The sequence below is a fragment of the Diabrotica virgifera genome, chromosome 10 (assembly GCF_917563875.1).
Source record: "Diabrotica virgifera virgifera chromosome 10, PGI_DIABVI_V3a".
NCBI lineage: Eukaryota > Metazoa > Arthropoda > Insecta > Coleoptera > Chrysomelidae > Diabrotica > Diabrotica virgifera.
The window spans coordinates 22,487,958-22,515,721 of record NC_065452.1 but is presented as its reverse complement, the minus strand read 5'-3'; the positions used below and the strand labels follow the sequence as shown (position 1 = coordinate 22,515,721).

The 27,764-nt window shown below is 33.0% G+C and overlaps 1 protein-coding gene across 1 annotated transcript in view; it reads right to left on the bottom strand.

Moving 5' to 3' along the window:
* The window catches only part of LOC114329193 (MAP kinase-activated protein kinase 2), an 82,965-nt gene that overhangs the window by 3,058 nt on the left and 52,143 nt on the right, over nt 1–27,764 (bottom strand). The window lies entirely within an intron of this gene.

Sequence of the window (27,764 nt, the reverse complement as noted above, 5' to 3'; positions counted from 1 at the left end):
AAATTTAAAGCCCCCCCTTCATGATCCTGAAGAAATTTGTGTCATTAATTTATTACTAAGCTGTTATTTTTAATTATTAATAATGAGTGGTAAGATAGTATTGACGCGGCTGTAAATGTGAGTGCGAGTGAGATTCGCCATTGGACTGCCTGAATGGCATCTCTTTCGCACTCATCATGGACGGCCGCCTAATACGTGCATGGCGCTCATTATTTTTACTTAAAAATAACAGCTTAGTAATCAAATACATAATGACAAAAATTTGTTCAGGATCTTGTAGGGGGGCTTTAAACTTTGATTTAGTTACTTTCTGACTTTCATAGTAATAACTTTTAACCGAGTTATTAAGCCTTGAAAATCGCCATTTTTTGTTTATTTCAATTTTAAAATGCTTTTACCTCGAAAACGATTAACTTTAGAGAAAAATTATAAGAGACCTTTTTTATCCAGAATGGTCCAATAAACCTAAAAAAATATGTTCCGGCCAAAAATATTGATTTTTGCAATTTGATTAAAAAAAATTGTTAAAAAAAATTTGGACCACTTTTCGCGTATGCGACTTCTTGAATCTTATTCTGGAATGTTTCACGAATGTGATTATGCAAAAAAATCTCATGGGAGTATTTTCTCCAAAGAACCCGCCGTTTTCGCCTTGTCTAAAAAGCGTTCGACAGGGTCCGACATGAAAAACTAATAGAATTATTGAAAAACAGAGATATAGACAGACGAGATTTACGAATTATCATCAATCTGTATTGGAATCAAAAGGCTAATATAAAGATAGAAGAACAAAAATCCGAGAATATTGATATAAAGAGAGGAGTAAGACAGGGTTGTGTTCTGTCGCCGCTACTGTTTAACCTGTACAGTGAAGCCATATTTCAGGAAGTGATAGCGGAGCTAAGGGATGGAATCTCTATAAACGGAAGAATAGTAAATAACATAAGATTCGCTGATGACACCGTTATAATGGCAGACACCCTGGAATCGCTACAAGAATTGCTAAATAGAATTAACGATTATTGCATTCGATACGGACTAAAAATAAACAAGAAAAAACCAAATTTATGATTGTCTCAAAAACAGAACATGGAAATAAAAGGTTAATGATAGAGCAAACCCAAATACTGCCAAATAGAAAAAGTTAGACATACAAAAATGACCAAAGCAAAGAAATTAAAGTCCGAATTGAAACTGCAAGGCAAGCATTTATAAAAATGCTGACAAACAAAGACCTTCAGTTGCCTCTCAGATTGAGGGCTCTAAGATGATACATATTTTCAATATTTCTATACGGAATGGAAGCTTGGACATTGAAGAGACAACACGTAAGAAGAATAGAAGCGTTCGAAATGTGGTGTTACAGAAGAATATTGAAATGATTAATTATTTATATGGGAAATAAGCCACAATTAAAATGAAAAAAATAATTTTATTAACGTTTCGACGCCCAAATCGGGTGCCGTTGTCAAAATACAAAATATTACTAAAATAAACAAAAGTGTTGTTGCTAAGCAAAAAAATTCTAATAATTTATTTAATCTCACTCATTTATATTGGCAATTCAGACATATATTATACATTTTAAAGTAGAAGACTTTAAAATGATATTGCCAATATTTATGAGTTGCGTTCCTGGGACGACTTACTGAAAGATAGTTCATTCGATTACATGAAATTAACCCCAACTAATCGAATGAACTATCTTTCAGTAAGTCGTCCCAGGAACGCAACTCATAAATATATGTCTGAATATATGTCTGAATTGCCAATATAAATTAGTGAGATTAAATAAATTATTAGAAGAATTTTTTTGCTTAGCAACAACACTTTTGTTTATTTTAGTAATATTTTGTATTTTGACAACGGCACCCGATTTGGGCGTCGAAACGTTAATAAAATTATTTTTTTCATTTTAATTGTGGCTTATTTCCCATATAAATAATTAATCATAAAAATGCCACAAGGAAATAGCTTCAGAACAACATTAAGAATATTGAAAATTCAGTGGGTTCAAAGGATTACCAATGTTGAAGTGCTACGACGTTTAAATAAGGAGTTAGACATTATGAAGAGTATAAAAACTAGAAAACTGGAATATTTGGGTCACATTACCAGAGGAGAAAAATATGAGTTGCTGAGAATTATTATGCAAGGAAGGATCCAAGGAACAAGAAGCATGGGAAGAAGAAGCATCTACTGGCTGAGGAACCTTAGAGAATGGTTTAACTGTAGTTCATTACAACTATTCAGAGCAGCAGCCAACAAAGTGACCATAGCCATTATCCAACCTCTGATAGGAGATATCCAACCTCTGATAGGAGATATCCAACCTCTGATAGGAGAGGGAACTTTAAGAAGAAGAATTTATTAAAAGTGGTTTCTAGAAGAACATAATATCATTATTATCTGGTTAAAGAGTTATACTGTTTATTGATCTAACTTTAAATATAAGTAACAAAATTAAATAAAAAATACTACAAAAAGATAAATAAAGGTGTCACTTTTCTTGAGCATATTCGCAGATTGTTTTGAATAAAGCAATCACATATAATGTCTTAACTCGACAAACGACGGTTTTTTTTTTAGTTGTGACACTGTTTGAGCGGAGGTGCGATGTGCCGCGACGATTTTCTCCCTTATGTCATTGTACGAATCGATAGATGAGTATTCAGCTTAACGAGTCATCGGCTTAATGACCCCACTCGTAAAGATATTCTTCAAGATGATACATCAAAGGATTTTCAGAAAACTGGAGCAATATATTAGTAACAATCAGTTCGGTTTCAGAAACGCAATGGGTACAAAAGAGGTCTTGTTTGTCCTTAATGTATCACGCAAAGATGTATGGATGTTAACCAACCTCTTCATATCTGTTTCCTTGATTATAACAAGGCATTTGAAAAAGTTCTACATAATCGTCTTCTACAGCTACTTCAAGATAAAAATCTAGATATGAAAGATATTTAAAATCAAACCTTTATTTTAATCAAGTTACATCTGTAACGGTTGGCAACGAACTATCAGAAGAAATAGGAATACGACGAAAGGTAAGGCAGGGATGCTGCTTTTTAACCTATTATTTTCAGAAGAGATAGTTCAGAAAGCACCAAAGGAGACATCGAGTGGAATTAAAGTCAACGGAGAAATTATAAATAACATCGGATATGCCGATGATACGTTAGTAATCGCAGGGTCGGTTGAAGAATTGCAGATTCTGATGAATAAGATTGTAGATATTAGCGAAGAGGCCGGACTTCTTTAAATATCAAAAAGAGGAAATTCATAGCAATTGTAAAAACACAACCAGATACGTTATGGAATAGAGATGAACTCGTTCAAAAAATGGTAAAATCGTTGTTGTAACTTCTTATTGAAACACGACGGTCTACTAGGATTAGATAAGGAAAAATAAGTAATAATCCTTTAAAAATAAACTAAATACTCACTAACTAAATACTAAATACAAAAAAATTACTATAAACTACTACTACTACTACTAACTAAAAATCTGAAATAGAAAAACAGGTATTAATTCTTTAAAAATCAACTAAATACTAACTAAAACTAAACACTAACTAACTACGGTAGAACCTCGCTAATCCAACCCCAATGGGACCAGGAGGTGGGCCAGACCGCCAAAAGTACATATTAACCGGAAATAATAAAAAACGTCTTTACTAAATTAAAAAGTATAATCAAAAAAATAACCACATATTGTATATAAAAAAAAACTAGTCTTTAAAGAACTGGCTTATTTTTTGCCGTAACCCGGTTTCTCGTGCTCTTGCTGCTTTATCTCGCCATCATTGAAGCAATAAAACAACTCTTGATTTGCAATCTTCATGAACTTCAACGTATCTTAAAGCGATCTCGAAGGCTTCCTTTGGAGGCATGAGTGATTTTTGGATTTTGTGCAGGTTCCTCCTCATTTTCTACATTTTCTTCTGATGTGGAACCGGCAGATATTACATTTTCCTGATCATTCAATTCCCCACAATCAAGGTAATTTTCGTCAATATTTGCCAGCCATTCTTCAACGTTACTGGTTTTTATCGCTGGATCTATAATTTGAAAGTCCCTGGCAATTTATAATTTTGTAAGCTCCTTGTCTTCAGTTTCAGTGATGTTCATGATCGTTGGCCAAAGTTTGCGCCAAGATTTTTTGAGTGTTTCAGGGGAAATCTCGTTCCATGCTAAAGCTACTGTATAAATTAAATCTTTGATCGTAACTTTTTTTATTGTCGTAACTTATATGTAATTTAGTATGTTAACAATTACAAAAAACAAGGGTTGCCCGATCTAATGTTGTTCTAACTAAAAATTACTTTTTTTTATAAATTTAAAAAAAAAATTTCGACCCGGGCAGATATTATTTTAGATTTTTTGGATCATTCTAAACAAAAAAAAACCTTTTGTAATTTTTCTCTAAAGTTGATCGTTTTTGAGTTAAAACTGAAAAAAAAAAAACGAAAGATGACGATTTTCAAGGCTCAAAAACACAAGTAAAAAATATCATTTTTGTAATCATAAATTCAAGTTCAAACCTTTTTCTATCAGGTCTCTATCAAGAATTTTAGCCATTTATTCTAAAACATATTTTTTTAATTGTTAATGAGGAAGGCTTCTTATGGGGAGACGGGCATTAACAACTAAAAAACAATGTTTCAGAATGAAATAAGTCCAAAAGACTTATCAAGAACTGATAGAATAAGGTTTGAACTTGAATTTAGGTAGGTATTTCGTAATTTCAAAAATGATATTTTATACTTATGTTTTTGAGCCTTGAAAATCGTCATCTTTCGTTCTTTTTTCAGTTTTAAATTGTTTATAACTAGAAAACGATCAACTTTAGACAAAAACTACAAAAGACCTTTTTTTGTTTAGAATGATCTAAAAAATCTGAAATAATATACGCCCGGGTCGAAATTTTTTTTTAATTTATAAAAAATGTCATTTTCTAATTATTAATTAATTATAGTTAGGACACAATTAGATCGGGCAACCCTTGTGTTTTTTGTAATTGTTAACATACTAAATTTTTTTTATAAGACCAAGTTAAGAGAATTATATAATAAAACTTACAACACAGAGCTGTGGGACAAATGCAAGTATGCATATACACAAGCAGCAAAAGAAACGATAGGAATACAAAAAAGAAGTAATAAACCATGGCTATCGAGAAGCACGTGGGAAAAAATAAAAGAAAGGAAACTACTTAAATGTAAAATGCTAAAAAATGATCTAAGAGATAGGGAACAAATTTAGAGATAATATAGAAAGATAAAAAAGTTAAAAAAAGTGCGAGAAACGACACAAGACAATATAACGAAGAACTGTTAATAGAAGCAGAAACAGCAGCAAAAAACAACGACATGGGAACTCTATATAAAACGACGAAAAAACTAAGCTCGCGCGGAAAAATGAATGTTGAGCATGTAAAAGACAAAAACGGGAAAATATTGAAGAATGAAAAGGAAATAGTTGAGAGATGGATCGAACATTTTAGAGAAGTATATGCCAACAGAATAATAGAACACGAAATGGAACATGAAGAAATAAAGGAAGAACTAAGCTTCACCGAATCGGAATTCACAAAAAAGAAGTAAGTAAAGCAATATAACAGCTGAAAAGAGGGAAAGCAGCTGGAATAGATAACATTAGCACACAACTACTGAAAGCAGATAGAGAAACATCGGAAGAAATCCTGTATGTACTAATAAACAAAATATGGCAGGAGGAGAGAATACCTGATGATTGGAAAAAGGTATAATAATTGTAAAGATACCCAAGAAGGGGGATCAAACGAATTGCAATAATTGGCGAGCAATAACACTACTTTCTACAGTGAGTAAAGTCTTGACAAGGATGATACTAGAAAGAATGAAAGAAACTATAGACCAGTTGTTAAGACCAAACCAAGCGAGCTTCAGAAGTAATAAAGCATGCACAGATCATATTAACACATTAAGAAACATTGTAGAACAAACAATAGAATGGCAGAGCAAAATCTATATAAATTTCATTGACTTTAGACAAGCCTTTGACCGGATTAACAGAGAAAAAATGTGGGAAATATTAAAGAGATATGGAATTCCATTAAAATACATAAGAATTATCAAAATGTTCTATGAAAACTATACCGCACAAATCATGCACAATGGGAAACTCACAGAACCAATCAACATAGACAGTGGAGTCAGACAGGGGTGTATTCTATCTCCAACCATATTTTTGATCTTAATCGAATGGGTCATGAAGAAGGCAACGAAAAATAAAACAGGAATTAGATGGAATGCTTTCGGTCAGCTTGAAGATCTAGACTTTGCGGATGATATATGTCCGGTGTCCGAAAAAAGACAACATATGCAAAAAAAAACAGAAAAGATGACAAAAGAAGCAAGAAAAATAGGATTAGAGATTAACACAAGAAAAACCAGACTTATGAAGATAAATAAGGAAAGAGAAATGGGTATATTCATTGAAGGAGAAGAAGTAGAAAATGTACAGAAGTTTTGCTATCTAGGAAGCATAATTGACGCTAGCGGTGGAATAGAAGAGGAAAGTAATGGAAGGATAACTAAAGCCCAAAATGCGTTTTATATGCTGAAGAAAACATGGGAGTCCAATAAATTAACAACCAAAACCAAAATCAGGATATTTAATACAAATGTAAAGAGCATTTTGCTATATGCAGCAGAAACTTGGAAAATAGAGAAAAAGATTATACAAAAGGTTCAAACATTTGTAAATAGATGCCTTAGCGAGCTCGGAAACCAAAAGCGATATCCCTACATCGCATAACATACATTGCGGAAAGATACGCACTGAGTGTCACATCTGGTTTTCGGTGAATCTTCGGTGACTTTCGGTGGAATTTCGTTCACCGAAAACCAGATGTGACACTCAGTGCGTATCTTTTCGCAATGTATGTTATGCGATGTAAGGATATCGCTTTTGGTTTGCGAGCTCCCTTAGACGAATATTGCAAATATATTGGCCAAATTGGATAAGTAACAAGGAACTTTGGAGAAAAACTAATCAAGAGCCGATAGCCAAAACGATAAATAGACGCAAATGGAAGTTTATTGGACACACATTAAGGAAAAATGAAGATGATATAACCAAATAAGCCCTGGATTACCAACCAACTGGAAAAGAAAACAAGGCAGACCAATGACATCCTGGAAAAGAAATATTACCAGAGAGCAGAAGACAATGGGTTAACATGGAAAAAGGTGAAAGCCCTGGCCAGAAACAGAGATGAATGGAGGGGGACTGTAGAGACCCTATGTTCCAAATGGAATCAAGAGGAGTAAAGTAACATGCTAAATTACATATCGTCGGTGATCTGACAATACCTGCTATCTGCGTTTTCATAAATTTTGTAAGAGGGATTTTAAACTTTTTTTAGGGTGATCTCCTGTTTTCATATGGAAGTTTTGACTTGTTTTGTAGTAAATAAATAGCTGAATTTACTACAAAACAAGTCAAAAAAATCATATGAAAACAGGAGGTGACCCTAACAAAAGTTTGAAATCCCTCTTACAAAATTTATATGGCTCGTCGCAAAATTTTGCGTCGAAAATTTAATTGCTCGACCATCGAAAATTTGTTTATCGTTCGTTGTGCGCGTCTGCTCAGGTTGTGTGTAATACATAAAGGAATTGTTTTGGGTTTTATTTAGACGGATAATAAATATTATTATTGATTTATCCAAGGAAGATGTTTTACTATTAATCCAAGAATATAGTAAACATCCTAATCTATGTGATCCAAAGAATAAATTTCATTACAACAAAAACAAATCAGTTGATTCTTGGCAAGAAATTGGAAGAGTTTTTGATGTTGACTTAATTTTCATTATTAAATCGTTATTCATGATGGATGAGTAGTGCACATGATTATCCCAATAGACGTCGTAACTTAAAAACACACTCTGTACCAAAATAAACGTCCACACTGCAAACCATATGCGACGCAAATCCTTTGATCTTCGCTCAAAAACCGACAACCGATGGAGCGTGTACGTTGTGTGCGTTGAAAAATCTTGCGTCCGATTTATGCGACGAACACGTCCACATTAGCACGATTTACCTCGGGCACGCAAATATTTGCGACGAACAGCTGGTCGCAAATTTTTACCAGTGAGGACGCGACTTAAAAGGAAAAAACCAGAATGAATGTGTAAAAATCAACGAATACAAATTCAAAACGCACCTTTATCCAACCGTTCAAGAATCTGTATCTTTCCCTTGAGATTTATTGTTTTGTTTTTCTTTTTTCCATTTTTGGACATAAAATTAATACATAAACGATAGATATATATAGCGCGTTTCCCAGTTACTTTGCAATAGGAGAATCATAGGCCGATGTAAATCTTATGGAACCTTGGAGGTCAGTGTTGCCGGTTTTATTATTTTTAACTAATTCATACGATACGATTTATACGACGTTAACGATATAGCATTTGCATATTATAATTAGCCTGTGATTAATATTTAACTAAATATCCACTTTCCAATTTTCTTTGCTTATTCACGTTAATTACTCTGATAATTAGTACGATGTAAGTGCATGCGTTGTTTTCACCTAAACTTCTGTTTAATTATTACGACTATTAGTCTAACTACCTTTATACATCCTAACGTTTTTAAGCCTAATGTTCATAATTACATATATACATACATATTTACAATTCCACCTTATTTTCTATAATTAGGTCCACAATGAATAATTTATTCTTTGTGGCTACCGGTATCAATTCTTTGTTGTTCTTAACCCTTTCACTTCAGATGACTCGAAAGGCGTCGTTCACTTGAGGTTGACAACATACTAAAGTAAGTTATGTGCTCGCGTCGTTGGCGTAGAAAGGCGTCATCTGCCTGTGACTTAAAAAGCGAATGACGTCCATTGACGTCATCCGCAGCGAAAGGGTTAAGCTAACTTTACATTCTAACAATTTACTATTGAATCTATTTTAAAATTAAATTGGGGTGTATTCTGTAACACTTCCGTTAAATTCTAGAGACCTCTAAAATTTTAGCCCCCGCTAAAAATATGTTGGTATTTTGTAAATTATGCATCCGTTCATGTCCAAGAATGTCAAAACATACCCGCTAAATTTTTAGCAGTCCGTTAAATGTGGTTTGATTATTTTTGTTTGGTTATGTTTATATAGGTTTGTTCCAACTAGCGGTCAAACCAGTCAGAAACTATCACCTAATAGTCGACCAGCGCGAGTAGAGGGGATAGCAATGATGACTGTATTATGTTCTCGCACTGGCCAACTGTTTGCTGACGATTTCTGACTAGTTTGACTGTAGGTGGGAACAGACCTTATGAATAGTAGTTTGTTATTTATATAATATAATGGAGATAATCATTTAAAAATGGCAAATGGCTTTTTATAATGTATTTGGTGAAGAAGTAATAAATAATAATGAAAAGTTAGTCTCAGTTTACTTTACAATCGACACACTACACCTATAACAATATTCAAATTTTTGTTTCTTTTTGTAGAGCTGAGTTCAGATTGCAACAAAAATAAACAGTAATTGACCTGAAAGTAACTATTGTACAATTAGCATTTCAAAGGAAGTAGGTACTATGTACCTACCTACCTACCTAGAAATGTGATTGAAAAAGTGTTGAAATCAAGATGTTTGTCAAAGCAATAATGAAATCCTATTAACGCAGGTAAAATTATTTAAAATTATTGTGGTACATTACAAAACGTATCAAATGTTTATAAAGATTCAGAAGGTTTAGAAGTTCCAGAAGGTTTAGAACCAGATGCAGATGAGGAAATTGAAAATAGACCATTTGACCAAAATTAGTGTAGAAGGGGAAAAGAATTACAGTATGCAATTTTTCAGCAATATTTTAATGAATAACTTTATAAATAAAAATGTTTAATTGGAAAATCTAACTGGAGTTTTACTAAAAAATAATTGAATAAAATAAATATTATTTTCTAGCAAACTGTCAATTTTTTCTTCTTTCTTAAGATTTTTATCGTCTGACAGTCAGTTTGCGGTCAATTTCTAGGTTAAAAGTAGTTCAAAAACAATAAACATGCGACGTTGCCGTAATTGTTCCAAAACCTTTTAGACGATTCCTATAAAAAAAATTATTTTAGCGGTAGTCTATAATATGTGTTTATAGAATGTCAATCTAACCTAAAAGTTTTAGAGGACCGTTAAAAGTTAAATTTTAGAGGCCTCTTCAATTTAATAGAAATGTTACAGAACACACCCCATTAAACGGATGTTTAAAATGTTCGGGTAATGCTGATAAGGTAAATACAGGTAAGGTATTGTGCAGTATTGTGCAATATACAGGCGTAGAACAGGCAACACTGTTCTTCATAAGAGTCTGTACAACAAAGTAACCGCGAAACGCAGTACATATATTTAAGTTCGAAGCACTACTGAAAGAATTGCTAATTAAGCAATGAGAGGGTTCCGCGAAAAGTACTACGTAGTACAACGTCCCATCGGCAGGAGGTCGGATTACCAGGATGGTCGAAATACCGAAAGTCGGATTAATGAGGTTCTACTTTAACTAAAAACTCTGAAATAGAAAAATATGTATTAATAATTCTTTAAAAATAAACTAAAATCGTCGTAAAAAACTAAGTTGTACTGCAGCCAATTGGCCTATTGCACATTTTCAATTCCTATATGATACTCATTCCAGAATTCTGGAAGCCTGTACTAGCTTATACAGGTGCAAGAGATATGTATGTATATTATTATACCAAATATACAGGGTGTAACAAAAAGGCAGGTCATATATTACATCACATTTATTACAATTGTGCACATAAAAAATGTTACAGCCCTGTGAAGTTATAAAATGAAAATAAATGTTTTCCTATATACCTATCAAAAACTATTAGAGATTTTTTATTCAGAATTGACATGTGGCGTTCTTATGGCAGGAACATCTTAAAAAAATAAAAGTGAAATTCATGCACCCCATAAAAATTTCATTTTAAACTCCCCAAATATTTGTGTATGTTCCAATTATTATTGTGATAACAGTAGTGTTAAACAGAATGCACCCCATAAAAATTGTATGGGGTTTGGTTCCTTTGAACCCCCCTAAAGCGGTGTACGTTCCAATTAAATTATTATTGTGGTACCATTAGTTAAACACTTTAAAACTTTTTTTGTCTTTTAGTATTTTTTCGATAAGCCAGTTTTTATAGATATTTTGAACATTTGTAAAGTCCAACATATATTTTTAAATAATTAATTAAGATTATAGAATATTATTTTTATAATAGTATTACCAGGTCTCGATAATCTCTCTTATAGGTCTCTCTACTTAACCATGTAAAAATATGTGTTGGATTGTGATGTCCCTGTAAGTTGTATCCATATGGAAAACTTTTTTATTATTAATTTTACGAAAAAAAGTTCTTCATAAAAAGCTCTGCATGGTCCAAAACCTAAGATCTAACCATCAAATATCAAATTTTTTGAATATTATACGAGGTATGTCAAAAAGTTTGAATTTCACTCAGGAGTAAAGTAGCTTTATTTTTCACAATATTGAAAATTGCTATTATGAAAAGTTGTTTGGAATTAAAAACTATATTCTAGTATGCAATTACATCCATCTAATTGAAAAAAAAATTTTTTGAAAAATTTTGGATAACTAATATTATTTTCAGTTATTTCAATTCAGATAACCCTTTTATTATTAATTTTACTAAAAAAAGTGATTCTTAATAAAAAGTTTTACATGGTCTAAACCCTAAAATACAACTATCGTATGTCAAATTTTATCAATTTTATACGAGGTATGTCAAAAAATATGAATTTCGCTCAAGAGTAAAATACGTTTATTTTTCACAATATCGAAAATTGTTATTATGAAAAGTTATTTAGAATTAAAAACTATGTTTCAGTATGTAATTACATCCTTCTAATTGAAATATTCTGAACTATAAAGGTACTTTACTTTTGATCCAAATTTATCTTTTTTGACATACCTCATATAAAATTGATACAATTTGATAAAGATGGTTGTATTTTAGGTTTTAGACCATACAGAATTTTTATTAAGAATTACTTTTTTTCGTAAAATTAATAATAAAAGAGTTATCAGAATTTAAATAACTGAAAATAATCTTAGTTATCCATAATTTTTCAAAAAAAAAAATTTTTCAATTAAAAGGATGTAATTGCATATTAGAATATAGTTTTTAATTCCAAACAACTTTTCATAATAGCAATTTTCAATATTATGAAAAATAAAGCTACTTTACTCTTGAGTGAAATTCAAACTTTTTGACATACCTCGTATTACATTCATAAAATTTGATATCTGATGGTTGAATCTTGGGTTTTGGACCATGCAGAACTTTTTATAAAGAATAACTTTTTTTCGTAAAATTAATAATAAAAAAGTTTTCCATATGGATACAACTTACAGGGACATACTGTATATTCAAAATATCTCAATATTTGGGGGGGAACAAAACCCCTCTAAGATTTTTATGGGGTACACAAATGTCACTTCTATTTTTTTTAAGATGTTCCTGCCATAAGAACGCCACGTGTCCATTCTCAATAAAAATCTCTAACAGTTTTCGATATATTTTCTGTATCTTTTTTATGTGCACATTTTTGTACTAAGCTAAGTTAGGTTTAATCGAACTATTTTTGGTCCCAGAATGTGTGATTTAATTTATGACCTGCCTTTTTGTTACACCCTGTATTTGGAGTCACTTCGTTGTCTCCGAAAAGCGTTTGTCGCCTGCGATCCAATGCCTCGCAGTCGTGCAAAATATCGTTGACTGTTTCAGGTACTCTGCTACAGAGTCTGCAGCTCAAGTCTCCACGAAACAGCCCCATTGTAATGGTCCCCATGGTCCCCAACAACTGTAATGGGTTGTTGTATTGTAATTTTGTGAGCGATGAACAAAACTCTGGTGTAGTTTCTGAGGACTCTTGACTTTGGTCAGGGATGTCTTCGGCTTGGTTCGTCCTTTTCTTTTTTCATTTTTCGGAGCTTGAGAAATCCAAAAATTAAAAGGATCGCGACCATGATACATGTTCGTGGTATCGCTGTGGTCCATTTTAGTTGGGAGTATGGACTGGAATCTTCCTTCTTGTGTTAACTAGTACAGTTCGTCTAAAGGCACGCTCAAACGACTCGTGTACTTTGCAAATACACGATTATTTGGCTACTCGGCAAGTATACGAGCTTTGCGATTGCGATGGCAAGCAGGGCGCTCACACGGCGTGTACAATTTACAAATATGTGAACATAAACATCTGGCTTTAAACTTTGACAAATGAATCAGTGGTATGATTACTAAATAATAGTCGCAGTAAATGCCAATTATTTGTGCATATCGTTTGAGCGCCTCTGCAAGTATAGACAAGTATGTACTTGGTAAGTGTACGAATAATCGTGATCCCTTTGATGAGATATAAATGCGAAAGTCGGAAAAGATGAAATATACAGATGAATACCAAGGGGATGAAGTTTACATATATAGAATCAAATGAAAATAGCTAGCAGAAGTTTTGATCATAAAGGCCACTGGTGCACCCCTGAGGGGGGGGGTTGGGGGTTAAAACCCTTCCCAAGGCAATAAAAAAGTATATAAAGAGTAGTAGGAAAATGTAACTTGTCTTTCACAAACAATACAAAAAAATTTCGGGGCCCAAGCCAACCCCCTCCCCAGAAGAAAATGCTAGGTGCGCCACTGATCAAGGCATTTATAAGGTAACAAGGACTTCTCCCGACAGAAAAGTAAAAAATCCGATAGATCATGTCCTAATAGCAGGAAAACATGATAAAGCGATAATTTATTGCAGGGGAGGGCAGAGAAGCAGTTACCAAGATTCACTAGTATGTAATAGCAAAATTAAAACAAGAATTATACTTTGTCAAACGTAGCAAAGAGTTTGAAAATCTTAGAATCGCCATGCGACGTTATGGCGATTAATAGATTTTCAAACTCTTTCCTACGTTTGACAAACTGTACCAATAATTCCATAACCTGTTAAAAAGACGGATTAAATTACTAATTAGGGCGCCTTCAAGAGAAACAGGTAGTAAACAGGCTAGGAGAAGAAATAAATAAAAGGCTAGAAAATCCAGCCAAACAGGAAATAGAAGAAGAATGGCAGACCATACAGATAGCCATGTCGGACACGGCGAAAAAGTGTATAGGAATAGTGCATATAAAGAGACGTCAAGACTGGTTCAAGACTGATCAAGACGTCAAGAGGAAGAAACAGGAAATGAAGACGAATCCAACATAGACACAGAACTAGAAATCACAAAAGAAGAAATAAGGAATAACATACGTAAATTAAAAAACAGAAAAGCACCAGGACCCGATGGGATACCAAATGAACTCCTGAAATACGGAGGAGAAACCTTAATCGAAAACATAGAGATCCTCTTTCAAGAAATAATATGTGGCCAGCGTGTACCAGACCAGCGGAGGACGAGTATAACAATACCTATACACAAGAGAGGAAACAGCAAAGACCCTAGCAACTACCGTACCATCACCTTGCTGAGCACAACTCTTAAACTCTTAACAAAAATTCTTGCCAATAAAATAAATGAAGAATAGACAATTAGTGAGGAACAAGGTTTTCGGAAAAATAGGTCCACAATAGACGCCATATTCATAGCCAGACAAATTGCTGAGAAAGCACTGGAATATAATAAACCTGCATTTATGTGCTTTATAGATCTGACTAAGGCCTTAGATTGTGTAAGATTGGAAGATGTGTTAAGATTGCTAAAGGAGAAAAATCAGCCCAACAAGATGGTAAGGATAATTAAAGACATTAATACGAAGAACAAAACCAGAATAAAAGTCGAGAATGAAATAGCATCGGAAGTAGAAATCAACTCGGGAATCAGACAAGGGGATAGCTTGAGCCCATTGCTTTTTAATTTAGTCATGGACAAAATCATAGAAAACATTAAAGGTACTGGAAAAGGATATAAGATGGCGGAAAAACAAATAAAAATTCCTTTGTTATGCTGACGACGCAATCTTAATCTCCGATAACGAGGATAACCTACAGTCGAAGCGAATGGCACAAACTTTCAATACAGTGGCGAAGAACTACAACATGAAAATATCAACAGCCAAGACAAAATCCCTGGTAGTGTCAAGGGAACCCATAAGATGCAAATTAGTAATTAACAACGAACTAATTGAACAAGTCTCGAGATTCCAGTATCTGAGAATCGAAATATGTAGTTATGGAGATGTTAAAGAGAGAGTCCGAAAGCAAGCAAATAAAGCCAATTACGTGTCAGTATGTCTGAGGGATGTCATCTGGAGAAACAAAGATATGAGGCTGGAAGGGAAAGTACGCATATACAAATCATGTGTAAGACCGATCATGACGTACGCGATAGAAACAAGATGTGACACAGCAGAAACAAGAGGATACAGAGAACATCAGAAATGAGAATGCTGAGGTCAATAACTGGGAAAACACTGACAGACAGAATACCGAACGACAGAAAAGAGATCTCTGTAACATACAAGATATAGTACGGTGGGGAAGACAGAGACGACGAGAGTGGAATCAGCATGTGACGAGAATGGACAGCGAGAGAATAGCCCGTATAGCCAGGGATTCGAGGCCAATAGGCAAGAGACCAATAGGAAGGCCCTTTAAAAGGTGGCGAGATAGCTGGAAGTCAACATCACAGCTACGAATACAAGCTCAAAATCGGTAAGGAACAGGCCAACAGGCCTATTATAAGAAGAAGAAGAAGAAGAAAAAGAAGAAGAAGAAGAAGAAGAAAAAGAAGACTGGTTCGATGAAGAATGAAGGATCATCCTTCATTCAACAAGTATCTTTGACAAGAAGAAGCAAGTAATACATAGCAGAATATACACGCTGTTAGAGGGCAGAATTATCAATACTCAATTCGGGAATTGAGACAGCTGGAATAAAGGTGAACGGAGTTCCCATTAACAACATTAGATATGCGGATGACACTGTCGGCTTAGCCGAAAATATTGAAGATCTTCAGAGACTGGTCAACAGAATAGCGATATATAGCCAAGAATACGGTCTAACAATGAACATCAAGAAGACAAAATTTATGATAATATCAAAAACTCAAAGAAATAACGAGAATCTCCTCATAAACGGAACCAATGGCGAACGAGTAGACCAATATGCATATCTTGGAACAATGATCAACTCCACAAATGATTACTTCCAGGAGATTAAAATTAGAATAGAAAACGCCAGAGCGAATTTTAACAAAATGAGAAAAGTGCTCCGCACAAGAGATCTAAGGTTACTAAGAGAAAGGTTGGCTAGGTGCTACGTTTTATGGAATGAAAGCTTGGACTTTGAATGCGGCATCAACGAAAAAACTGGAATCATTAGAGTTGTGGGTATATAGAAGAATTTTTGAAAATATCATGGACAGAACACGTCACAGGTTCTGAGAAAGATGAATAAAGAAATGGAAGTCTTTAATACGAGTACAATCAAAACCAGAAAATTGTAATATCTCGGACATATTACACGTGGAGAGAGATAAAACTTGCTCCAACTCATTATGCAGGGAAAGATTCAAGGAGAAAGAAGCATAGGGAGATGCAGAATATCATTGCTGCGCAATTCTCCAAAGTCTAAATAGCTATGATGATTGCCGACCTCCGTGGCGGAGATGGCACTTGAAGAAGAAGAATTCGGGTTTAAGAGTTTCTTGGGTACAAGAGAATGGAGTAACCGTTAACAATATTAGATATGCCGATGATACCTCAGTGCTAGCTAATTGCGGAGAAGACCTTTAAATTTAAAGTCTAATGAACAAAATAAAACAAACCTATGGTCAGTATGGATTAAAACTTAATGTTAAAAAAGCTACATAAATGATAAATTAAAAAGAGTAGTTCCCTAGGTTGGCTGTATACCATATAGTTAAAAAACTCACATGAAATAAAAACCACTTCTATGTAATAGGTATATTTATTAAAAATTTTGTAAAATCCCAATGGATTGAATAAAATATGTCCAATTCAGAACGTTTTCGGACCTATCAGTCCATCATCAGTGAATTCAAATACTTGCTAAATAGCCCCAGAACCAAACAATGGTTGAAATTATAATTCAATCTACATTATGTTGAAGTAATATTGATCAGGCTAAACCCCGATGTTAAAAGATATAACCTCCGGGAACATGGTGAAACTCTATCAAGAAACTTAATCAACCATCTTAGCCAACGTTGACTACCAAGTGTCAAAGGTTTGTAAGGAATTTGTAAGGTCTTCCTTACAAACCTTTGACACTTGGTAGTCAACGTTGGCCTAAGATGGTTGATTAAGTTTCTTGATAGAGTTTCACCATGTTTCCGGAGGTTATATCTTTTAACATCGGCGTTTAGCCTGATTTTTTTACTTTACTTCAACATAATGTAGATTGAATTATAATTTCAACCATTGTTTGGTTCTGGGGCTATTTAGCAAGTATTTGAATTCACTGATGATGGACTGATAGGTCCGAAAACGTTCTGAATTGGACATATTTTATTCAATCCATTGGGATTTTTTAAATTTTTTAATAAATATACCTATTACATAGAAGTGGTTTTTACTTCATGTTATGAGTTTTTTACATAAATGATAGTTAGCAAACAAAATTATAAACAGGATGACCGTATAAAAGTCGGAGATGCCACACTGAACAGAGTAGAGAAATTCATGTACCTCGATAGTAATATCAATGAGAATTGGGATCCAACCGCAGAAATTAAAATCCGAATAGAACAAGTCCGAGCTACGTTGTCAAAATGAGAAACGTACTTTCCAGCCACAATCTTTGTATTAACCTTCGCGCGTTCAAATGACATATTGCTATATCTTTCCAGTCCTACTGTATGGAGTGGAAGCGTGGACTCTAAGGGCCGATTTCTCATAACTAAGTTATTCTATAGTTCAATTGACTGAAAGATAAAATTCTCTATAGGTCGGCATGCAGAATCCTTGGTGACTATCTATTGGTTGAGCTTTTTACAAATTTATAAAGCATACAAGCCGATAAATAGCAGACAATGGGAGAATCTACAATATACATTCGTTGCCTGCCCGCGTTTCTAGATAAAGTTCCAACAGAATTCTGCATCCTTGGTCCTACTCAAATATGAGTAAAATAAAATAAGTAAAGACAGCTTTAGATTAAATTCGATTCTGGGCCACCACCATCGGCTGACTTAACCTTTAACTACACGCGCTGGCGTATTTTGTATGCCAGTTATAAGAATTCTACTGTAAATATATTTAAAAATTTAATTTTTGACCTTCTTTATCTATCTAACCTATCACTGGAATGTGCTTTACAACTGGTTTTAGTTTCGTTAGAATCGGCGTTCTGAGAAAGCCGTAATAGGGATGTTCACTAATTTTTAAATATAGTTAAATTCAATACATAATAAGATATATAAAAACGTAGCAATCATAAAACTGTTTAAAAAAATGTATATATTTTAAGATAAATGAGTTCATAATGTTGATTTTCTTGGAGGCTAGGAAAACGGCTCCCTGCAGCTAGGCTACGGCCTGTGACGTCAGTAGTTGTACCGGCTGTGATCGAGGGCTAGTTCTGTATACAGTACAACCTGCCATATCCGGACCTGTCATATCCGGACCTCCCCATATCCGGACGGTTCTGCGCCGTCCGGATCTACCGAAATCTACCGAGAAAGGCAGTCCTGCTGTTGGACAACGCACTAAAAGAAGAACTAAAGGATGGCGAAATAATGTATTATAGAATCTATAAAACCTGTCTATCGACGAAAGTTATTGACGGCGTTGATTACTGGAATGTATGAAGGAGAAAACGTTTCAGAGACTATAAAAGAAGTAGTGGTCTTGATATCCGGATTTTTTCATATCGGGATCGGTCTGTCGCCACATTGATCCGAATATGGCAGGTTTCAATGTACTTATTTACGAAGTGGATTTGAATGTGTGCAGTTCGTTACGTATTTAATTAGTAAAAAATGAAGCCAAATAAGTGGTGTTTTGTTCCTGGGTGTGTAAATACATCGAAAAACAATTCTGACAAGATTTTTATTACCGTTCCAACCAATTTAAAACAGAAAAAGAAATGGTTTGTTGCAGCTAGAAGGAACATCAAGGAAGTGTCAATAAAAACCAAGTTTTTCTGTTGTGAAGATCACTTTATTGCAAGTTATGTATCTTTTTCTAAATAAAAAGTTTTTAAATTACTCATTTTTACCCAATTCTATGATATGTATTAATTTAAGTTAGCTTGGTTATAAACTAAATTATAAAAATTCTTAATACAGTCGTATTTTGAACTTCTCTAAATATCTGTTACCATTTATCTGTTCTGTTTATCATTTCAAAGAAATGGGTTAGCTTAGCATAGCAATAAAACTTTTTACAAAAATGAAAAAGTACCTAGTTTATGACCTCTGAATTTATGTTATCATTTCAAAGAAATGGGTTAGCTTAGCATAGCAATAAAACTTTTTACAAAAATGAAAAAGTACCTAGTTTACGACCTCTGAATTTGTCGGAACCCTAAAAAGACTGGTGCCCATAACATAACATAGTAATAAAATATTTATTACTTGACAGACCCTATAAACTAGACATCAATTAACTTTGCAGTGAATTGTACATAAACAGTTTTTGGATTCACTGAAAAATATATTAAGCGGTAACTATTTTATTACAACGTATTCTTATACCTAAGCCGATAAATTTATTAAGGGGGTAGGCGCAAAATCTTGGTCAAATACTATTTGATTAATGTTTTTCGAATCCTGAAAAAACTAATAAATATTTTTAAAAAATTTAAACGCAGAATGAAAGACTACATTATTACCCAGGGTCGAAAGTCCGTATCAGTTCCTCTAATCGTTCCTCGTATCGTGAATCAGTTCCTCTAATCTACTTATTTTATTAGTTGGATTATCTAAAACCACCAATTATGGCATTATCACATTTTTATTAACATCCTAAGTACTACCTGCTCTAAACTTTCTAGCAAACACAGGCTAAAGACAGTTGCTCAAAATGACAGTATAGTTTACCTCCGAGGTCCAGATTTGGAACCAATAAAACTTCAAACACAATGTTTATAACAGAATTAAATGTTATATTTGAATTGCCTAAAATTTGTTTTAATAAAAAATGTCTTTAATGTATAAAAATGACTTGAATACAACTATATTTCAATGGCAATAAAATCTAATTAAAGGTATAATGATGGATTTTGAATGGATAATTATTATTTAAAAGTAATACTCACTGGCTGGTTTTGGTTACACTACTCTGTGGTTAATTTATTTCCTTACAGGAGGCCAAGAAATCAGACACCATTGTTACGTCTACAGTCGGTAGATTATGCGAATCGGCTTTTTGAAAACCTTCTTCCATTTTATTTGCTTATTTGTACCACACAAAATATGTCCTTACAAACAGTCTATACACTTGAAACTAAACAAATTCACTATTAAACTCCACTTTAATCCTGATAAAACAACAAGGAGGAATGGCGCGCGCTGGGGTATGCGACTAGTGACGTCAAGCCAATAGAGAAGAGTTCTCGAAATTTAAAATAATGCTAGATTTCTAATCAAGATTTTTTATACAGGATGATCAACTTCCGTGACAAAGCTAAATATATCTGTTATTATAAAATATATGAAAAAAAGTTGTTAATAAAAGTTATAGACACCTTTAATATACACATTTTAAAAGTTAGTGAAAAATATACAGGGTCCTCCATAACACGGTGCCAAACCAAAGTTATGTTTTTTTAAATGGAACACCCCATATTTTATTCAAAATCTGGTTTTTCTACATTTTTCTGATTAAAAACACTTGTCTAGGGTTATACTGAGTGTTTCAAAGTTATGAACACTTTTATCAAAAAAACATACTGATTTGATCGTCCTGTATGATTCTAACAGTATAATATAAACTTATTTTTTTACTGCTGTTGACTGTCAATATTAAAGTAGTTTTGCAACAATGTACAATTTTTTTATCACTACAAAAATTGTATACAGGGTAAGTCAAAATACAATTAAAAGATTTTCTTCATATTTTTAAATGGAACACCCTGTATTTTATTTTACCATCGAAAAGTTCTTTCATTATACTTACATATCTTTTAAATATTCCCTAGACCTAAAGTTACTAGTTTTCGAGATATTTTAGTTTTATTGTTGATAACTCATAGATACGTTTATTACAGTAAATTAATTACCCTTAATATTAGAAACCTCCAATGAGTTTGTTAATGATAATTAAAATTAGACTGCATTTCATTTTTTCTCCAAGTTTATGGTAAATTCTATACAATAACGACAATTTTATATTTACTAACAAAACGATATTAATTTTAACTACTAACAAAATAAAATTAAGAAATGGAAACTATAAATTGCTGCAAGTTCTTGTTTAAGGTGGCTTTGAAATAATTGACACAAGAACTGTCAGATGTAAAATATTAATTATCTGTACGTTTTTATTTTTGTTATTGATTATAATTGTTTGCCATATTGTTATAATTGTTACTTAACAATGAATTTTAGTCGTGAAGAAATGACAGACATGATATGGATTTTAGGATAGTGTTTCAAAAACTCATTAGTTGCCACAAGAATTTATAAGGAACGGTGTCCATAGCGTCAACAACCAAATAAGAGAGCATTTGACAACTTATTAGACAGGTTTAATCGTACTGGTTCTGTTTATGAAGCAAAGGAAAAAACAAAAATCATTATTACGGATGAAAATGAATTAAATGTTTTACTGCCTGTTACAGAAAATCCTCATACAAGTATTCAAAATATTACAAGAGAGCAAGATATAAGTTATGCATCAGGAACTTGTTGGGGATGATTTCGAACGAAGAGTATAATTTTGTCAATGGTCACAACAACAAATAGTTATACAGAGAGATTTTTTTAAGTTTGTTCTTTTTTTTGGAGACGAGGCAACATTCCACAAAAATGGTAGTGTAAACAGACACAATTTTCATTATTATTCCACAACCAATCCGTACTGTGCTAAGACACATAGTCAATTACGTTATAGGTCCTTTTTTCTTTAAAGAATCGGCAAATGGTGAGGTTTATTTAAATTTTCTAGTGAATCATTTACCTATTCTACTTGAAAATGTACCATTAAACATCCGCCAACATATGTGGTACCTTCACGACGGAGCCCCTGCTCACCACAACGCACTTGTCAACAGTGAACTCGATGAACTTTTCCTGAAAGATGGATAGGAAGAGATGGGCCAGTTCACTGGCCACCCAGATCACCAGAATTAAACGAAGTTGACTTCTTTTTTTGGGGTTATATTAAAAACGTAGTATATAGGACACCTCCAACAATAGCTGACGATATGAAAATATTGATTCAAAACGCGTTTCAAAGTGTCACACAACAAATGCTTACAAACATCAGTAGGTCTTTCGAAACTCGTCTCCAGGCTTGTGTAATGTTATGGGAGGTCATTTTGAACATCTTTTATAACATAAGAAGTAAGTACGTTGAACATTTTTTTTTATTTTATTTTTTTTAATAAATCAAAGTATTGTTATTAATAACTAAGTAATACATGTTGTTATCGACAATAAAACTAAAATATCTCGAAAACTAATAACTTTAGGTATAGGGAATATTTAAAAGATGTAAGTATAGTGATAGACCTTTCCAAAAATAATATAAAATATGGGGTGTTCCATATAAAATTATGAAGAAAATCTTGTATTTACATTTTGACTTGCCCTGTATACAATTTGTGTAGTTATAAAAAAATTGTACATTGTTGCAAAACTACTTTAATATTGACAGTCAAAAGCATTAAAAAAATAAATTTATATTACACCGTTAGAAACATACAGGGCGATAAAATCAGTATGATTTATTAATAAAAGTGCTCGTAACTTTGAAACACTCAGTATAACCCTATACAAGTGTTATATCTCTAGAATCAGAAAAATGTAGAGAAACCAGATTTTGAATAAAATATAGGGTGTTCCGTTGAAAAAAACATAACTTTGGTTTAGCACCGTGTTATGGAGGACCCTGTATATTTCTCACTAATTTTAAAATGTGTACATTAAAGGTGTCTATAACTTTTATTAACAACTTTTTTCATATATTGTGTAATAACAGATATATTGGACTTTGTCACAGAAGTTTATCACCCTGTAGAGAGACTTTTTTGATTATTTTGAAATTTTAGACAATTATTCCTAGGATGTTTCTTAATCGTTTTACATGTTTGAAATGACCTTTTAATTTTTTGTGAACATCCTCATTACCAGTTTATTATTTGTTGTTTCCGATGGTGTACAAAATACGCCACGATTGTAGTAATGTAAGTACATCTATCAATTGTTTTTTTAGTCATTATGGCACAAAATATATTTTTCTTGATAAACAATACTTTTTCTCATGTAAAAAATCACATTTCAAATAATTTTTATTAGCAATTTTATTTTTTAAGGGATCAGGTTCGAGTTAGAAATCCGAATTGACTTACTGAGAAGGAACTCCAAGCATTCGCTGATGCTGAATAAGGTTTATAACAAACAATTAAGTGTATTTTTTCAAAAAAAAACAAACCCGCTGTTTTTAGGGGGGGGGGATGGCTTGAAATCAACATATCAGCACATTTTTGGAATTTTTTTTTGAAAGCTATGGTAGAATTATTTTATTTTTAAATTAAATAAACATATTAAGTACAATTCAAAGAATATTTAAGAAAAAAATCAATCCAAAATATTGGAAAATAAGCCATTGGCGACAAATTTTGGCAGGCAGCTAAAAAAATGGATTTTGCGGTGGACATCAGAACTCATCACTGGATCATACGAAACAAAAAATTCACAAAGATTTAATTGGCTTATGAGTTTCACGAGGTAACAACGTTGAGTTTTTCTTATTTTTAATGATTTTTGAATTTTTGGTATCACTCAGAAGTCAAAAATATGAAATTTTTGATAAAAATGTTGTGAAAACCAACAGATTTAATATTGTTGAACAAAAAATAAGCACAAAACGAAAAATATCTCGACGTTGTTACCTCAAGAAATGTCTAAAGAAAATCTATGCAAAATTTCAGGTAGATCGGCCGAGTAGTTTTTCAGTTACAATGTCCACCGCATTTGAAAAAGCAGTTTTGGGAAAAATGCGTTTAAAGTTTTGACAACTGCATCTTCATCTTCTTATATGTCTGACAAATCGTAAAGTTATACACATTGAAATATGTTTTTTGAATTGCGGAGTAATCCACAAAAGAGAAGGCGAACAGTTGTTTAACGTTTCTCACTAGGCTCAAGCGTGATGGCGCGAAGCCGCGGCAACGCGAGTCGAAGGTAGGGATATTCAACACCCTGTATCTCTGGTAATTTTACTCCGATTATTTTGAAATTTTCAGAGAGTATTCTTGAAAGTATGCACTTTTATTTGAAATAATAAAAAAAATATATTTCAAACCATATCCCCCCCCCCTTAAGTGGAGTATAAAGTACGCCACGCGTGTACTTATGTTATAACTTGATGCGCGGGTAGTTAAAGGTTAAGTTTCTTCTTTTAAGAGTCTTCAGAGCCGCCTGTGGTGTATCCCGTTTAAATCTAAAGTTGTCTTTCCTTAAAAATACTAACAATGTTATCGTTCATCTTTATACTTAATCCAATAGAATAGGTTATATTTTTGTTATAACTGTTAAAATTCAGCGTTCAGATTGAACGCAGTTTAACCTGCTAAATCTGTTGAACAGAGATTAAGAAAGACGATTTTGACTTTTAACTGACGTTCACCAAAAGTTCAGCTTAAACTTGAGTTGAACTCAATATGAGAAATCCGCCCTAAGTAAGGTTATGCTTAAATGCTTGGAAGCCTTTGAGATGTGGATATACGACGACTACTAAAAATTAGCTGGTTCGATAGAGTTAGACATGAGGAGGTCGTTAGATGGCTGAACCTAATAACACAACTGGACAATATAACAAAGAGACGGAAGCTGGAATACTTCGGTCACATTATGATACACCTTGACAATATGATCTTTTACATCTAATCATTCTGGGAGAGATCCAAGCTAAACGTGGTCCTGATAGAAGAACTGATCCGGGCTGAAAAATCTAAGGCAATGGTACGGAAAATCGACTAAATCATTATACAGAGCTGCTGTCAATAAAATCACGATAGCGAATATGGTAGCCAACATGATATCCAACGATCGATAATAGACGGAGAGGCAGCGCTGAAGAATCTACTAAAGCTAAATTTTTCACAGTTGATTACTGTGATTGTGTAGAGAAACATACTGCGGTCGGTCAAGCGAAACGTAGAACAGGGGTTACTGAGAGGGTATCAAAGTTGCTTTCCTACGAAGATAATTAAATCCATTTACTAAGGCTGAAAATCAATACACACATTTTAAATTGAATATAAATAAAAGTTATTATAGTCAGTCAGCTGTATGACGGGACAGAGCCGGTCAGTCGGCCCCAATGAATGTACAGGGTTATTCACTATATTTTGACCCCCTTGTAAACTGCTTTATTTACAGAATTAGAAAAACATGTAAAATACAAAAGTTATTCGATTTCTTAATTATGATTTTTTGACATATGGATATATCGTACTAGTGACGTCATCCATCTGGGCGTGATAACGTAATCGACTATTTTTTTTAAATGAGAATAGGGGTCGTGTGCTAGCCCATTTGAAAGGTTATTCAATTCTCTATACAGTATTATAAACATTAAGATCATTATTTACACAGGGTATCCAAAAAATTTTTTGAATTATTAATTAAAGAATTAATTTAATTAAAAAAAAATTTTGGACACCCTGTATAATTAATCATGTTAATATTTATATTACTGAATAGGGAATTGAATAACCTTTCAAATGAGCTAGCACTCGACCCCTATTCCCATTTAAAAAAAATAGTCGATTACGTCATCACGCCCAAATGGATGACGTCACTAGTACGATATATATGTCAAAATATCATAATTTAAAAATCGAATAACTTTTGTATTTTACATTTTTTTCTAATTCTGTAAATAAAGCAGTTTACAAGGGACTCAAAATACAGGGTGTCCCGGAAAATAGTGCGTGCGTTCCTTAAAGGTATAGGTAGAGGGCACCATGTAAAGCAAAAAACTCTTAACATTTTTTTCTAAATGCAATCGTTTGACCAAAAAATTAAAATACATTTTGGTATGCAAATTCAAATCTGGCAACTCTGTGAGGTATGAAAATTTAAACGTAGACTTCTTTTTAGTCAACATACAACAGATAGTTTGGAAGAATCCTGCTTAGTTTCAATACAGAAAATGTTTTCGAATCGTGAGTTCATTACCTATTATGTTATTGTTGATTGGTTATGGCAGATCACTAAATGGAGAGGCTTATTATAATTTCTTTTAAAATGTTTTGCCGTTATTTCTCGTCGTTATGAGGGAATGTGTTCTTGAAAGTGTAGTAATTATTTTCAAGTAAGTACAACTTAATTATTTTAGTTCACAAGTAAACAAATTACTGACACATTATCAATCTGGTGTATTTAATGTCCACTGTGAACTATGTAATTTAGTCAAAGTCCTCAGCATTCAACACATTTAAAGCGTACTAAATACATAATACCTACTAGTTCAGTTAAAAGATGTGTTTTTATTTTAAAAGATGTGTAATTCGTTTAAAATTATGCAATAGGTATTCCAATACATTTAAAAGAACTTATAGTAACAAATAACAAAAAAAAATAGTAAATACATTAAGTAATATTAGGTTGGATTATTTTAAATACATGTACCTACTGTAAATCACAAATAAGTTCTTACTATCTGATCTGTTATTATTCCGTAGTGCGTACGATCGCGATGTTGCCAGGCAATTAAAATTTCTAAACATTAAAATACAGGTATATGGAAAACAATGTAATCTTTTTTCTGGGAACGGTTAACTTTAGAAAAAAATGCTATAGGACTTTTTTGTTCCAAATTGTGTATTCTATCCATACCTTAAAGGAACGCACTATTTTCCGGGACACCCTGTATAGTGAATAATCCTGTACATTCACTGGGCCGACCGACCGGCTCTGTCCCGTCATACAGCTGACCGACTATAATAACTTTTATTTATATTTAATTTAGAATGTGTGTACTGATTTTCAGCCTTAGTAAATTGATTTAATTACCTTCGTAGGAAAGCAACTTTGATACCCTCTCAGTAACCCCTGTTCTACGTTGCGCTTGACCGACCGCTGTATGATTATTTACACTATCACAGTAATCAACTGTGAAAAATCTAGCTTTAGTAAATTCAAAGAGATTTTTCAGCGCTGCCTCTTGGACTATAACGGTTATAGAACTACACTGCGCGCCAGAGAAAACGGGCGGCGCACAAAATTGGTCATTTTATATATCGAATTTCCTAAACCTGTTGTCCGATTAAAGTGATTTTTTTAATATGTTATAGCCTTATTCTTTAACAATATCGCTGTAATAATATTGTTGCTAAACAGGTAAATTTTCATTGTATACCGGGGGGACCAATCAAACTGTTTTTTTATATCAAAGTTTTTCACACCATGTGGAATATTCAGCATTTATACAATAATGAAATTAAAAAATTAATATTATTTATACCCTCAAGTTTCCTTAACATTCTGTTTTGTAACTCATTCGCTATGGTGTATAATAAAAAAGTTAGATACAGCTGGTTTCT